Source organism: Rhinopithecus roxellana, chromosome 12 (assembly GCF_007565055.1).
Source record: "Rhinopithecus roxellana isolate Shanxi Qingling chromosome 12, ASM756505v1, whole genome shotgun sequence".
Taxonomy (NCBI): Eukaryota; Metazoa; Chordata; class Mammalia; order Primates; family Cercopithecidae; genus Rhinopithecus; species Rhinopithecus roxellana.
Window position 1 is genome coordinate 5,870,775 of NC_044560.1, and position 16,361 is coordinate 5,887,135.

Genomic DNA, 16,361 nt, shown 5'->3' on the forward strand with positions numbered 1-16,361 from the left:
GATTCATCAATATCCAAAGCTGGGTAGGATTCATCAATATCCTGTAGCTGGCTGGGATTCGTCAGTATCCTGTAGCTGGGTGGGATTCATCAATATCCTGTAGCTGGCTGGGATTCGTCAATATTTTATAGCTGGGTGAGATTCGTCAGTATCCTATAGCTTGCTGGGATTCATCAATATCCTGTAGCTGGCCAGAGGAAAACCTCAAGGGTTTTGGGTTGGCTGCTTCCAAAATGTAGGCCCTCAAGTAAAGAACCTAATTTTATATGAAAGAGACAACTGCTGCTGACCAGGTGGCTGCTGAATAGATATGTCTGATCCATGCAGCTCAGTTGAAAAACAAGTTAAATGGAGTAAAAAAAAATCTCTTTGGGAGCGGGAACAACGTAGGCTGTGTTGGGGCCCTAAGCGGAATTTCACTCAGCGGGAGCAAACTGTTTCATCAGAGAAAGGATTATGGAGCTCTTGAGAGAGGTTTCCAAGAAACAGAAAAATGGTCCCAATTCAAGTTCAGTAAAGAATGAGGTGTCTGTCTGTTGGCTGCTGAAACACCGAGCCCAAGAGAAGCCGAAAAGTGAGGGAGGAGGTGAATGCACTGTAAGAGGCGGATTCATGGGAGGAGAAAATAAAGTGTCATTGACACCAAAGCAAAGGACGCAGGCACAGAAGGAACATCATGGTGGGAGGGCAGAGTGAAGATTTGTGGAGGTGGGAGGGTCCCTAGCTCGCCCTTCTTGGTCAAGTTTAAATGAAGGCCAAGTTCTTTCCATTCAAACTCTTGAGTGTGGATACAATGCCACAGTGAGCAACGCCCGGAGTTCTGACTTCTGTTCCGTTTAAGTTCAAAGAGAACCTAAACGATGTCGTTGGGAAACTTAGGAGTCAGGAAACAATGCTTTAAAATGCACGGAAGTAGAAATAAGAGGCTAGAGTCACGCAGACATCTTTATTTCCACAGCCCAGAAATCTTTCCTTTCTACAGCCCTATAAACTGTTGAGGGAGCCCCTTCTTGGACAACAAAAACGATGTAATAGGATCCTTTCAAGCTCATAATTACCTCAGACATCCTTCTTTAGTCGGGAGAAGACTTGGGATTCGGTTCTCCATCACAACTCCGTGTTTGAAAACACTCCAGTAATTTGTGAATGCAATAATCGAGATTTTCATGCTGTGCTCCACCACTCCCATTACACAGAACATTGAGCTCTTGTGTTGAATATTTTATTTTAAAGGACTGTGCTTTTTTTCGTTTTGCTGTTTCACTTTTTTCATTCTGAAAGTAGCACATGTTCATTGTAAAACAACCACCCCCCACAAAAAGCACTGAAGTGCCCAATTTCAAAGGCTATTGTCACCTGTCCCACCCCAATACACTATCAGGGTTCAGTGTGGACCCTTCCAGACCACTTCTTTGCATATATAAACCACATAAACACGGAGCTCTTTTTCCCCTAAGCTTTGAGATACAAAGTTAAAACCAACATTTATGCATGCCTTTGTGTTGAGCCATATTTGATACCTAAGTCCTTGTTTGACCCGTGATCTAAACCAGAAAGCTTCCCCTCCAGGAAAACCACCCCACTGAATGCCACATGCGGGAATCAGAGCTCTGTTCTTACCTCCTTCCAATCCCACGGCTGTTGAAATGATCATAGTTGGAATCATATCATCAGTCATGGAAGGGAACATAGATAGTGTTGGGCTCGGGAAACCCCAGTACCCTGAAATATGGCACATGGGCATGCGGAATGCTTCAAATTAAAGAAAAATGGGAAAGCCTCAGAAATAAGCCTCAGAGGCTGGGCGCGGTGGCTCACACCTGTAATCCCAGCACTTTGGGAGGCCAAGGCGGGCAGATCACCTGAGGTCAGGAGTTTGTGACCAGCCTGGCCAACATAGTGAAACCCCGTCTGTACTAACAATACAAGAAATGAGCCAGGCATGGTGGCGCGAGCCTGCAGTCCCAGATACTCGGGAAGCTGAGGCACGAGAATCATTTGAACCTGGGAGACAGAGATTACAGTGAGCCGAGATCATGCCACTGCACTCCAGCCTAAGTGACAGAGCAAGACTGTTTCAAACAAACAAACAGAATTGGTAGGGTTTGAATAATCATCAGAAAGGGTGCAGAAGCAAGAAAGAGCATAGTGTATAATATATTCACAGACAAGGATGGGTCGAGATTTATGGGAGTGGATTGTTTAAGTCAAGGAGAGAAATGAACCTGAGTGGACAGAGGGAGGCAGGTGATGGAAGCCCTGAAAAATCAGGCAGAATGTGGATGCTTTGTGATATGGGAAATGGCCACAGAATATCCTCAAGCAGATATTTAGGAAGTATTAGTGTATCCGTGCAGAGGAGGAAGGATCACCTTCTGACTTATGGATACATATGCCAAAGTGAGCAATACGTACACCTCACATTTCTGTGGGTTCTTTTTTTTTTTTTTTTTTTGAGAGGGAGTCTCGCTCCGTCACCCAGGCTGGAGTGCAATGTTGCGATCTCGGCTCGCTACAACCTCTGCCTGCCGAGTTCAAGCGATTCTCCTACCTCAGACCAAGTAGCTGGGATTACAAGCATGTGCCACCATACCAGGCTAATTCTTTTTTTTTCTTTTTTTTTTGAGATGGAGTCTAGCTCTGTTGCTAGGCTAGAGTGCAGTGGCGTGATCTCAGCTCATTGCAACCTCCGCCTCCCAGGCTCAACCAATTCTCCTGCCTCAGCCTCCTGAGTAGCTGGGATTACAGGCACGCGCCACCATGCCCACCTAATTGTTGTATTTTTAGTAGAGATGAAGTTTCACCATGTTGTCCAGGATGGTCTCGAACTCTTGACCTCAAGTGATCTGCCCGCCTCAGCCTCCCAAAGTGCTGGGATTATAGGCCTGAGCCACGGCGCCCAGCCTTGTGGGTTCTTAAGTATCGTCTAAGTTTCATTTGGTGATTAACTGAGGAAGGAACAGATGTGAGGGAGAAAGTCGAGGGTTTGGTTTTGTTCTTTTAATTTTTTTCTCAGTCTCCCAAGTAACTGGGATTGCAGGCACACACCACTGTGCCCAGCATGTAATTCTTTTTTTTTCAAGATGGGGTTTTGCTTTGTTGCCCAGGCTTCTGGCCTCAAGCAATTCTCCTGCCTTGACCTCCCAAAGTGCTGGAATTATAGGCATGAGCCACAACACCTGGCCAAGGGTATGATTTTGGACATGATAAATTTGAGGTGCCTATAAGATATCTAAGTGAGGCGGGACGCGGTGGCTCACACCTGTAATCCCAGCACTTTGGGAGACCGAGGCAGGCAGATTGCCTGAGCTCAGGAGTTCCAGACCAGCCTGGGCAACACAGTGAAACCCCGTTTCTATTAATATACAAAAGCGTGTGCCTGTAGTCCCAGCTACTTGGGAGGCTGAGGCAGGAGAATTGCTTGAACCCGGGAGGCAGAGGTTGCAGTGAGCCAAGATCCTGCAACTGCACTCCAGCCTGGGCGACAGAGCACGATTCTGTCTCAAAAAAATAAAATAAAATAAAATTTAAAAAGGCCAGGAACGGTGGCTCACGCCTGTAATCCCAGCACTTTGGGAGGACGAGGTGGGTGGATTACTTGAGGTCGGGAGTTCGAGACCAGCCTGACCAACATGGAGAAACCCTGTCTCTACTAAAAATACAAAATTAGCCGGGCGTGGTGGCACATGCCTGTAATCCCAGCTACTAGGGAGGCTGAGGCAGGTGAATTGCTTGAACCCAGGAGTCTGAGGTTGTGGTGAGCCAAGATGGTGCAATTGCACCCCAGCCTAGGCAACAAGAGTGAAACTTAGTCTTTATATATATATATACATACTCATAAATTTATATATATTATGTATATACTAATATATATACATACTAATATATTTATATATATACTTATATATATACTATACACACACACACACACACACACACATATCTAAGAGAAGAAAACAAGTGAGTGATTGATTATACAAGTCTAAAGAACAGAAAGAGGTCAAGGCAGGAGAGAACAGAGTACAGAGAGTATTTAAATGGAAGTTAGTGAGTCAAGAGACCGTCTCAGTTTGCCCTGTTCCATCTACAATGGTTAGCAGCAGAGTGGAACCTGAAAATAATGTCTGTCCCCTTGACCAAAATCCATCTCTTAATATCCAAATCCATGTCTCTAAATGTAGCTAAGTCCCAGGCCCACAATGCTACCTCTCAATTTTCTTTTTCACTTATTTGTCTTGCTGAAATGTTTATCTCAATGATAATGAAAATTCTATGTGTCAAAATGTGTAGGATACATCTAAAGTCGTGCTTAGAGGAAACTACAACTTGGAATGCTTATATTAGAATAGAGGCCGGGTGTGGTGGCTGACACCTGCAATCCCAGCACTCTGGGGTGCTGAGGCAGGTGGATCGCTTGAGGCCAGGAGTTCAAGACCAGCGTGGCCAAATGGTGAAACTTTGTCTCTACTAAAAATACAAAAATTAGCCAAGCGTAGTGGTGTGCGCCTGTAATCCCAGCTACTCAGGAGGCTGAGGCGGGAGAATTGTTTGAATCTGGGAGGCAGAGTTGCAGCGAGCCAAGATCATGTCACTGTACTCGAGCTTGGGTGACAGTGAGACTCTGTCTCAAAAAAAAAAAGAAAGAAAAGGAAAGAGGAAGTCAGCCAGGCACAGTGGCTCACATCTGTAATCCCAGCACTTTGGGAAGCCTAGGAGGGAGGATTGCTTGACAAAACCCTGTCTCTACTAAAAATACAAAAAATTAGCTGAGCACAGTGGCTGGTGCCTATAGTCCCAGCTACGCGGGAGGCTGAGATGGGAGGATCATCTGAACCTGGGAGGTCAAGGCTGCAATGAGCTGAGATCACACCACTACACTCCAGCACAGGCAACAGAGTGAAACCATGTCTCAAAAAAAAAAAAAAAAAGAGGAAAGGCCGGAAAGTCAACAACCTAAGCTTTCATCTTAAGAAATTAGTAAGCAAACAGCAAATTAAACCCAAAGAGAGCTGAAGGAGAAAATAATACAGATAAAAGCAGAAATTAATGAAGTAGAAAACAAGCATAAAATAGAGAGGATGAACACATTATCTGTACTATCATTATTTCTGGTTCTTTTTTTTTTTTTTTTTTTTTTTTTTTTTTTTTGAGACAGAATCTCACTCTGCTGCTCAGGCTGGAGTGCAATGGTGCAATCTTCTCTCACTGCAACCTCCACTTCCCAGGTTCAAGTGATTCTTGTGCCTCAGTCTCCCAAGTAGCTGGGACTACAGGCACCTGCCACCATGCCGGGCTAATTTTTGTATCTTTAGTAGGGATGGGTTTCACCATATTGGTCAGGCTGGTCTCGAACTCCTGACCTCAGGTGATCTGCCCACCTCGGCCTCCCAAAGGGCTGGGATTACAGGCGTGAGCCACCGCACCCGGCCTGTTTCTGGTTCTTTGAAGAGACATTAATGATAAACCGCTGGCAAGACTGATCAAGAAAAAAGAGACAAAGCCTTAAAAAATTTCACTCCTAAATAATCAATATTAGGAGTTTGCTAGGGCTGCCATAGCAAAGTACCCTAGGCTGAGTGGCTTACACAATGAAAATTTATTTCACTTTTGTTTCACTTTTTCTTTTCTTTTGGGGGTTCAACATGTGACCCAGGCTGGTCTTGAACTCCTGAGATCAAGCAATCTGCCCACCTCAGCCTCCCAAAGTGCTGAGGCATGAGCCATCACACCCGACCAGAAATTTATTTCTCATAGTCCTGGAAGGTGGAAGTCTGAGATCAAGATGTGGACAGGTGTATTAGTCTGTTCTCACACTATTAAGACATACCTGAGACTGGGTAATTTATTAAGAAAAGAGGACTAGGCCGGGCGCGGTGGCTCAAGCCTGTAATCCCAGCACTTTGGGAGGCCGAGACGGGCGGATCACGAGGTCATGAGATCGAGACCATTCTGGCTAACACGGTGAAACCCCGTCTCTACTAAAAATACAAAAAAAAAAAAACAAAAAAAAAAAAAACAAAAAAAAACTAGCCGGGCGAAGTGGCGGGCGCCTGTAGTCCCAGCTACTCAGGAGGCTGAGGCAGGAGAATGGCGTAAACCTGGGAGGCGGAGCTTGCAGTGAGCTGAGATCCGGCCACTGCACTCCAGCCCGGGCAACAGAGCAAGACTCCGTCTCAAAAAAAAAAAAAAAAAGAAAAGAGGACTAATCAACTCACAGTTCTGCAGACTGTACAGGCTTCTGCTTCTGGGGAGGCCTGGGGAAACGTACAATCATGGCAGAAGGCCAAGCAGAAGCAGGCACAATCTTCACATGGTCAGAGCAGGAGCACAAGAGAGCAAAGGGGGAAGTGCTAGACACTTTCAAACAGCCAGCTCTCCCGAGAACTCTGTTCAGAGAACAGCAAGGAGGACGTCCGCCCCCACGATCCAGTCACCTCCCAGCAGGCTCCTCCTCCAACACTGGGAATTACAATTCGATGTGAGATTTGGGTGGGGACCCATAGACAACTCTATCAGCAGGGTTGGTTTCTCCTGAGGCCTCTCTCCTTGGCTTGTAGATGCCATCTTCTCCGTGTGTCCTCACAGGGTCTTCCCTCTGTGTTTGCCTGTGTCCCAATTTCCCCTTCTTATAAAGGTACTTTAATTCCCTCTTTGAAGATCCAAATACAGGCAGGTATTGAAGGTTAGCTATGTATGAATTTTGTGGCGACACAATTTGGCCCATTGTATAAACAACCGTGCAGCTCTTATAGACATTTAAAAGGTTAGAAGGCCGGGCACGGTGGCTCACGCCTGTAATCCCAACACTTTGGGAGGCCGAGACGGGTGGATCACAAGGTCAGAAGATTGAGACCATCCTGGCTAACATGGTGAAACCCCGTCTCTACTAAAAAAAAAAAAATACAAAAAATTAGCCGGGCATGGTAGCGGGCGCCTGTAGGCCCAGCTACTCGGGAGGCTGAGCCAGGAGAAGGGCGTGAACCCAGGAGGCGGAGCTTGCAGTGAGCTGAGATCGCGTCACTGCACTCTAGCCTGGGTGACAGAGCAAAGACTCCATCCCCCAAAAAAATAAAAATAAAAATAAAAAATAAAAGGTTAGAAATTTGTGCCAAAATTAAAATTAAGAGAAAGTGGACAATTTCCTTGAAAAACACATATCACCAATCTATCACAACAAGAAATATAAAATCTGGCTGGGCACGGTGGCTCGTGCCTATAATCCCAGCACTTTGGGAGGCCAAAACAGGTGGATCACTCGAGGTCAGGAGTTTGAGACCAGCCTGGCCAACATCATATGCTTTGGTAGGGTTTTGGTAGAAACCCCGTCTCTACCAAAAAATACTTTCGCTTGAACCCAGGAGGCAGAGTTTGCATTGAGCCAAGATCACGCCACTGGACTCCAGCCTGGGCCACAGAGCAAGGCTAAAAGAAAGGAAGGAAGGAAGGAAGGAAGGAAGGAAGGAAGGAAGGAAGGAAGGAAGGAAGGAAGGAAGGAAGGAAGGGGGGAGGGAGGGAGGGAGGGAGGGAGGGAGGAGGGAGGGAGGGAAAAGAAAGGGAGGGAGGGTAGGAGGGAGAGGGATGGGAAGGGAAACAGAAGGAGTTTCCTTCCCTTCCTCCTTCCTTCCTTCCTTCCGTCCTTCCTTCCTTCCTTCTTTCTTTCTTTCTTTCTTTCTTCTTTCTTCTTTCTTGTTTCCCCTTCCCTCTCTTTCCTTCCTTCCTTCCTTTCTTCCTTCCTTCCCTTCCTTCCTTCCTTTCTTTCCTTTCTTTCTTTCTTCTTTTTCTTTCCCTTTCGCTCCCTCTCTTTCCTCCTTCTTCCTTCCCTTCCTCCTTCCTTCCTTCTTCCTTCCTTCCTTCCTTCTCTTGGTGACTAAGAAAGAAACAAATCTGAATAGCCTATAACTATTAAAGAAATCGAATTCACAATTTTAAATTTTTCCACAAAGAAAACTCTGGTCCCAGCTGCTTCACTGATGAGTTCTTCTAAACAGTGAACAAAAATACAATGCCAATCTTACCCAAATCCTTCCTGGAAAGAGAAGAAAATCGAGGGAGGGAAGGGGAAGCACTCTCCAATTTGTTTTATGAGACAAGCATGACCTTGAAAACAAAACCCGATAGGATGTTTCTAAAAGGGAAAACTACAGCAGGCCAGTCTCTAAAAAATGTTAGCAAAGCAAATCATTCAATAATAAATAGAAGAATTTACCACAATAAAATTATGGGTTTTACTTTTTTTTTAATTTAATTTTTATTTTTTTGAGATGGAGTCTGGCTCTGTCGTCCAGGCTGGAGTGCAGTGGCGTGATCTCGGCTCACTGCAAGCTCTGCCTCCTGGGCTCAAGCCATCCTCCCACCTCAGCCTCCTGAGTAGCTGGGACTACAGGCACATACCACCAGGCCTGGCTAATTTTTGTAGTTTTTGTACCTATGTCCTGTATACTATAAAATATTATTGAAAGAAATTTTAAAAGACTTAAATAGATGGAGATCTATATATAATGCTCATAGACTGAAAATATGCAAAAGTTTCAGCTCCTCTCAAATCAATGTATTGTTCTAAAATGCTTAAAGTTTGTTTTTTGTTTTTTGAGACAGGGTCTCACTTACACAGGCTGGAGTGCAGTGGTGCAATCTCGGCTCACTGCAGCCTTGATCTCTCAGGCTCAAGCAACCTTCCTGCCTCAGCCCTCTGAGTAGCTGGTACTACAGGCACACACCACCATGCCTGGTGCAATTTTTGTATTTTTTCTGGACATAGGGTTTCGCTATATTGCCCAGACTGGTCTGAAACTCCTGAGCTCAAGTGATCTGCCTGCCTCGACCTCCCAAAGTGCTCAGGTTATAGGCGTAAGCCACTGCTCCTGGCCCCTTGGCAAGTTTTTAACTTTAATGTAGTCCAGTTAATCAATTTTATGGTATTTTTTTGCCCTATTTAAGAAATCTTTTCTTACTTCAAGGTTATATATATATATATTGTCTGTCCTATGTTAGCTTCTAGAACTTTTATTGTTTTATTTTTCATGTTTAGATCTGCTCTTTTTCTATAATTTGAGCGAGACCCTGTCTCAAAAAACAAAACAAAACAAAAAACAACAACCAAAAAAACCTGTGAAGGACTTGTATCCAGATACACAACATATCAACATATGCTTATAGATCAATAAAGAAGACAGACAAGTAAATAGAAATGTGGACAAAAGGCTTGATCAGGTCCTTTAGAGAGGAGATACTGAGACAGTTGATAAACATATGAAGAGGTGCTTAACCTCATTACTCATAGGGAAATGTAAATTATAATTGTCATTATCCACCAGTGTACATCTACCAGATGGCTGTAAGTAAAAGACAAGGCCGGGTGCTGTGGCTCATGCCTGTAATCCCAGCACTTTGGGAGGCCAAGCGGGAGGATCACTTGAGGAGTTTGCAACCAGCCCGGCCAACACGGCGAAACCCCATCTCTACTAAAAATACAAAAATTAACCAGGCATGATGCTGTGCACCTGTAATCCCAGCTACTCACGAAGCTGAGGCAGGAGAATCGCTTGAACCCTGGAGGCAGAGGTTGCAGGTTGCAGTGAGCTAAGATTGTGCCACTGCAAGCCAGCCTGGGTGACAAAGCAAAGCCTTGTCTCAAAAAAAAAAAAAAAAAAAAGAAAGTAAAAGACAAACAATATCAATTTGTGTAAGTGAGTAAACTATACTCACTGCTGAGAGTGTAAATTAGTAAAACCCTTTGGGAAACTGACATTATCTGCTAAAGGTGAATATATATTTACCCCAAAATGCCCCTTCTGGGTATAAGCCCAACAGAGATGCCTACATCCATATACCAAAAATGTGTATAACAATGTCCATAGCAGCATTATCTATATCAACCCTAAAGTGTATTAAGCCTCAAGCCCAAGTGTCTGTCAATAGGAGGATGGATAAATATCGGAAGGTATATTCATGGAATGGAACACACACAGTTCTGAAAATGAACTATAGCTACATGCAACAACACAGAAGACTCTCAGAGTCAAGATGAAGAAAAGAAACTAGACACAGGAGAATGCATACTTCTGATTCCATTTACATACAGTATTTTTTTTAAAGGCTAAACTAAACCATACAACCATACAGTTCAGGGATGGACACTGTAGCTTTCAGGATCTCTGTGTGGATGGCACAGTTTCCAGTCTACCAGGAAACATGGAGCTTGCATCAGAGTTGTTCGGTTGCACACTGACCACACTGCTTAGTTCTGTTGCTTAGATGACAGAGTGAGACTCCATCTCAAAAAAAAAAAAGAAGAAGAAGAAGAAGGAGAAGAAGAAGAGACCCCAGAGAGCTTGCTTGCACTCTACCTGTCTCTCTCTCTCTACCGTGTGAAGACACAGCAAGAAGGCAGCTATCTACAAACTAGGAAGAGAGGCCTTACCAGAACCTGACCATGTTGACATCCTGATCTTGGACTTCCAGACTTCAGAACTGTCAGAAAATAAATTCTCTTGTTTAAACCAACTTGTTCATGGTATTTTGTTTTAGCAGCTGAGCTAATACAGTTGCCAACAAACGCAACTGCAAGTGCAGGGCAGTTAGCACTCCCAGGGGCAGCTCTCAACCAGAATTTGGTAAATACATGCCCCAGCTCCCCTACCCTTCAGCAGGACAATAATAAGGTGCTATAGACTTGAATGTTTGTGTCCCCCTAAAATTCATGTGTTGAAACCTAATTCCCAATGTGATGGTATTTGGAGAGGTGAGGTCTTTTGCAAGTGATTAGGCTATGAGGGTGGGGCCCTCATGAATGGGATTAGTGCCCTTATCATAGAGACCCCAGAGAATGCTCTCATCTCTTCCAACAGGTAAGAGAACACAGTGAGAAGATGGCCATCTATGGACCAAGAATTGGGCCCTCACCAAACACTGAAACTGTCATGCTTTGGTCTTGGACTTCTCAGCCTCTAGAACTGTGAGAAATAGATTCTGAGCTAGACTGAGCCCCAGTCACTCACATGGAAGATTTGGTCATTCATACATTTTTTAGCTTTTCCCTCTTCCCTATTTCACTCTCTTTCTGCTTCCGGGGATCACTTCCCCAGTAAACTAACAGCTTTTGGGGGAATCCAGACTGAGACACACGCTATAGAAAAAAGCCAGAAAACAATAAACACAAAAGCCAGAATAGGGATGAGCTCTTGGCAGGGGTTGAGAGGAGAAAGACTTAGCACTACGGATGGTGTGAAGAGGGCTTCTAGAGATATTCTATTCTATTTTATTCTAGGCCTGGCTGGTGGTTGCATGTGTGTGATAAATCATTGAGTGTTCATTTTGTGCACTTTTCTGCATTATATTTCATAATATAAAAGTTTAATAATTCATGATGTTATTAAGATCAAAGATTAAAATAATTTGAAATTTTCATGCTTTTATTAGTTGCATAATGAGTAGTTAAGTGTTTAGAAAGTTCTGTTTAGTCGATTCAGAATTTTAATAAATTGAACAAACATAAAGCACAAAAGCCACTCGAACTTTAAAGATCCCAGCCACATATTGTCTGGCAGTTGCTTCTTTCCAGACCCAAGCAGATGTGGGCTGGGACTTCTCTATGGATGCTGGATATCGACTGTTCTCACAGGTGAACCGCAAATCGAAGCAGAGGGGGCTCCCAGGCGTGGGGCAGCAGGCTGAGCCTCAGAGGACCTTGGGCTCCTCTGGTGGCTGCTCTGCCTCGTTCCAGGAGCTGTCCCGATAAGATTGCCAAGTGGAGCAAATCAGAATACAGAATGCCAAATGTTGCTTGGAACATGCTGAGCATAAAAATTACTCTCTGTTTATCTGAAATTCAAATTTAACTGGGGATTTGTATTTTATTTGGCAACTGTGTGACCCAGTGAGGCTTTACCCAGCCCACAAACAGGGAGGCTGTAGCTGCCTGGGTGCCAACCATGCCTGGATTCCACCGCCTTAGTTCTAGAATCTTGGCGGCTCAACACCCTTTGGCTCCAGCATTGCCCAATGTCTAGACCCTGGGTTCATGCTCTGGCTCAGCTCAGAGCGCAACTGTGACCCTGTAGGTTCTAATTCTCCCTTGCCCCAGTTCTTCTAGAAGACCTAAAGTCCAGGGTTTGCTTATAACAGGTATATTATAAGAAGGACATACGTTTGGAAATCAGAATTCATTTTCCTGCAGAAATGGTTCAATGGAGTTTTACTGGCATGCCCAGGGCAGCCCAGGATAATCTGTTGTATCCCACGATGTGCCCATGTGTGCACAGGTAAATCGTGCAACTTCAACTGATTCTATTCCACTTAGAGTAAATAAGCATTTGGGTGTCAGTGCTTGGCCTCTGCCAGGTGTTGCAGGAGGACACAAAAAAGAACTGGATGGCCCTGTCCTCTGGAGTTTGCGATGTGTTGTCATTACAGGACTGTAATTTTGTGACTTTTTTCATATGGACACAAAATGTCTGGATTCTAACTCAGAGTTTCAGGGTGGCTGCTGGGTTCCCACCAGGAGGCGGTGTGACAGTAGGAATAGTGTGCATGTATGTGTGTGCACATATCTGAGAGCATGTGTGCACATATGTGTGTATGTTTGTGTGTATGTATGAGTCTAGATCATGTCAGAGCCACAGAGGCTGTCTGAAGAGTGGAGAGCAATATTGGCGGCAGGTTGCCAATAATTTATTAACTTCGCACAATGTAAGAGAATGCACTTTGTGTTTTCCTTCTTTTTTTTTTTTTTTTTTTTTTTTTTTTTTGACAAGATCTCTTGCCCAGGCTGGAGGCTGGAGTGCAGTGGCACAGTCTCGGCTCACTGCAGCCTCGATTTCCCAGGCTCAGGTGATCCTCCCACCTCAGGCCCCTGAGTAGCTAAAACTACCTACAGGTGCACACCACCACACCTGGCTAATTATATTTTTAGCAGAGACGGGGTTTCACCGTGCTACCCAGTCTGGTCTTGACTCCTAGGCTCAAGTGATCCGCCTGCCTCAGCCTCCCCAAGTGCTGAGATTCCAGGTGTGAGCCACCATGCCCGGCTGAGAATGTATCTTTCTCTATGTTTGCACAGCACACACTTTGTACACACAGGTGCACACACACACCCATGTCTGTCACTGCTCAGATCTGAATTGGGAGCCACAAGTTGACAACGTTGTAAATCAGGGAATGCGATGGGCAGGGGCAGTAGAGACAATGGGACGGCACAGTCCCTTGAGGAGGCTGAGGACTGAGAACACGGCCGATGGGATTCAGACACCGTCTCCGAATCCCACCTCCCGCCCGCACCCGAGGACGGCAGATGCTGTATAAATAATCGCTGCACAAACGGAGGAATGCCCCAAGACCTGGAAACAGCCTGGGAGGCTCCACCGCTCCAACCCTGCCTGTGTCATGACCCTACTCCGTCCAGGTCTCAGGCTTGTGGATAGAAAAGAAATAGTGGAGATAATGCCCGTTCCTAAAGCTATGATGACTACATGAGGTTAAAATACGTAAAAACCTTAACACAGTGACTAGCACGAGATCTGTTGTTACAAACATTATTCATAAAAATTTACTTGGCTTCATGCTTTGCAGAAAAACTGTGTTCACAAAGTAGAAAGAAAAATCCAGCCTTAGAACCACGAATCTTTACAAGATCAGGAAAAGCGTCTCCCTTTCCCCGCCTCCTGCTCCGAGGTTTTCCCGCTGCCTCGCGGGAAAGGTGGGACTCTTCCACCACCTTGTGGACACTCAGGGATGGCAGGTGAGCAGGCACCCACCACCTCACACCAGCTCTCCTCTGCACTGTTGGAGCCTATTATTCTGGGTCCGACTGGGTCTCTCTAGGCCTACACTGCGCGTGTCCAGTCTCCATCCTCTGTTCCTCTCTGGGCTCTGGCAGGGGATGGGGCTCCCGTGCCCTCCTGGCTGCCTGCTGGTCCCCGTGTATGTGGCAGGGCTGCAGCAGTCCCCTGTTTTCCTTAGACCCTGCCGTGGAGTTGGTGGGGCTCCTGCCTCCCTGGGGCCCTGGCTGGCTCCGTAGACTCCTCCAGGTCTCTCTGCCAAAGTCCCCCCAGCCAGCCTCCTAGCCCGACTGTCCTTCCCACACTGAAGCTGAGGGTCCCCCCACCCCACGTCATGTACCTGCCCCACGGGGCCATTGCAGCTTCAGCTCTGCATCCAGGCACCAAATGGGAGCCACAGGAGCTCACAAGGCAAATTAGAGCCCCCAGAGTTCTGATCCCCCAGCCGGGCTGCGGCCGCTGTGTTGGCGTATGGGGGCTCTGCCCAGAACAAACTCCGCCACGACAGGGCCGAGGCGCAGGGAGAAGGGAGCTGGGATGCACCCCAACCACCCTCCTCCCCCTCGCTCTCCCTCCTCCCTCTGGCTCTGCCGTCCTCTCCACACGCCCAGGACCGGAGGGCCAGCGTCTCTTGTCTTTCCTGCATGTTCTGTCAGCTCCTTCCACTCTGGCCCCCGGTCTAGACCTATTGTCCAGACGGGAGAAATCTTGTCTACCCCAGGGAGAAACACTGCTCTCTGCCCTGACCTTGGAGGAACTAAAAAGCAAAGGTCTAGACTTAGAAGGTTCTTACTTTGAAAGTTTAAAAAAGGTCAAAGGAATTTTCAAAATCCCTTTCTTTTTCAACAATGCTTACATTTCAAACCTCTTCTCTTGCTGCAAAATCCCATTGTGAACATCAGAACCTCGAGACGATCTTTAAGTTTTCTCAGCATTCCGCATCTTCCCTCCTCTCTGCAAGCAGCTAAAAGTTACAGAAGCGGTTGAAGCCAGTGACTCCCCATCCCCATCTCCTCCTCTCCTGGGGACAGGGGCCCCATCTCCCAGCCCTGTTGTGGGTTGGGTGTGGCCGGTGTGGCTGTGTGGCAGGGTCCTAGCCAATGGGATTCGAGTGGAACATGGGCCTTCTGCACACCTGGTCCCGCAGGCACGCACAGCCTGGGCTCCTCTCTCAGTGCACCAGGGCAGAGCAAGATGGAGGCAACCGGGATCCCTGAATAACTTCACAGAGGTCACCATCCATCAGGCACACTTCTGCCAGCCTCATGTGGAAGTAACCTTCTATTGCATTAAGTCCCTGAGGTGTTAAAGGTCATTAGTTAATGGCAGGCCACTTGCATGCAAAATAGAAAAGCACATCAGTATTTTTTTTTCAAACTATTACCATTACAGAGATGAAAGAAGCCAGAACCAGCCCCCTCCAATGGCTCCTTCTCTTAGGCCTGGGCAGGATCTGTTGAAATTCCCACGGTGTCCTCTGGGGCTCTCTGCCCTGCCCCTCTCCTGGCAGTGCGAGATCCACAGTTCACCTGCTATTAGCTCCCATGTGCAGGGGACTCGCAAAGGAGCGTCTTTGAGCTCCAAACCCAAGTCTCTAGTGGCCTAGAGGCTGCAAAGGCCCTCAAGCTCAGCGTGTCCCAAAGCAAACCTATGGCACTCACTCCAGCACTCACCTGCTTTGGCCTCCATGAAGCCACCTCTTCCCTCACCTCTCAAGCTAGAAACTTCTTGGCACCACCCTCCCCGTTCCTATACCTCCCCCCACTTTCAATCAGTCACAGAGTCCTAAGTCCCTGGCCAATTCATCACCTCTGTCCCTCCACCAACACCCCTGACTCTCCCACCTGGGCCACCTGGTGAGCCCATCTGGTCCCCTGGTTCCCTCCAATCCATCTTCACTCTGAGCTTTATGACCTTTGCTAACTATGAATAGGATTCATGTCATCCGCTCCCCTACATAAAACCTTTCTAAGCTTCTCTTTGCTCTTAGAAAATGGCAACTGCCTAAGAGGCCACACCTGGGCCTGTCCCACCGCCCCAGCCCTCACCTCCTTCCCAGGCCTCTGCATCCCTGTCCCCATCCACCTCCTTCGCTGTGTGCCTCCAGGCCCTCTCCCCTCCCGGATCCCTGCCAGTGCTGAGCCCTCTGAGCCCTCTGTGTGGGACAGGCTGTTCTCTCCACTTGGCCTGGTAGGGATCCTTGAGGAGCCCTCAACCCTCCCAACGGGGTGGAATCCGCCGCTGTAAACTTCCACAGGGCCCCGTGCCTCCCCTCTGCAGCACTTCCCTGCACCTCTCCCTGGCAGTGTGAGCTCCACAGTTCACCTGCTATTAGCTCCCATGTGCAGGGGACTCGCAAAGGAGCATCTTTGAGCTCCAAACCCAAGTCTCTAGTGGCCTAGAGGCTGCAAAGGCCCTCAAGCTCAGCGTGTCCTGGACTTATAATTCCTGGGGGTATAACCTGGGGTTATAATTCCACTACCAGCTGCATAATTATTCGATCCATAATTATTAGACTCAGCCCAGCTCACTTCTGTCCCTGCCATTGTACTTGCTCTTCCCAGTGCCTGGCGTGACTTTCCCCAC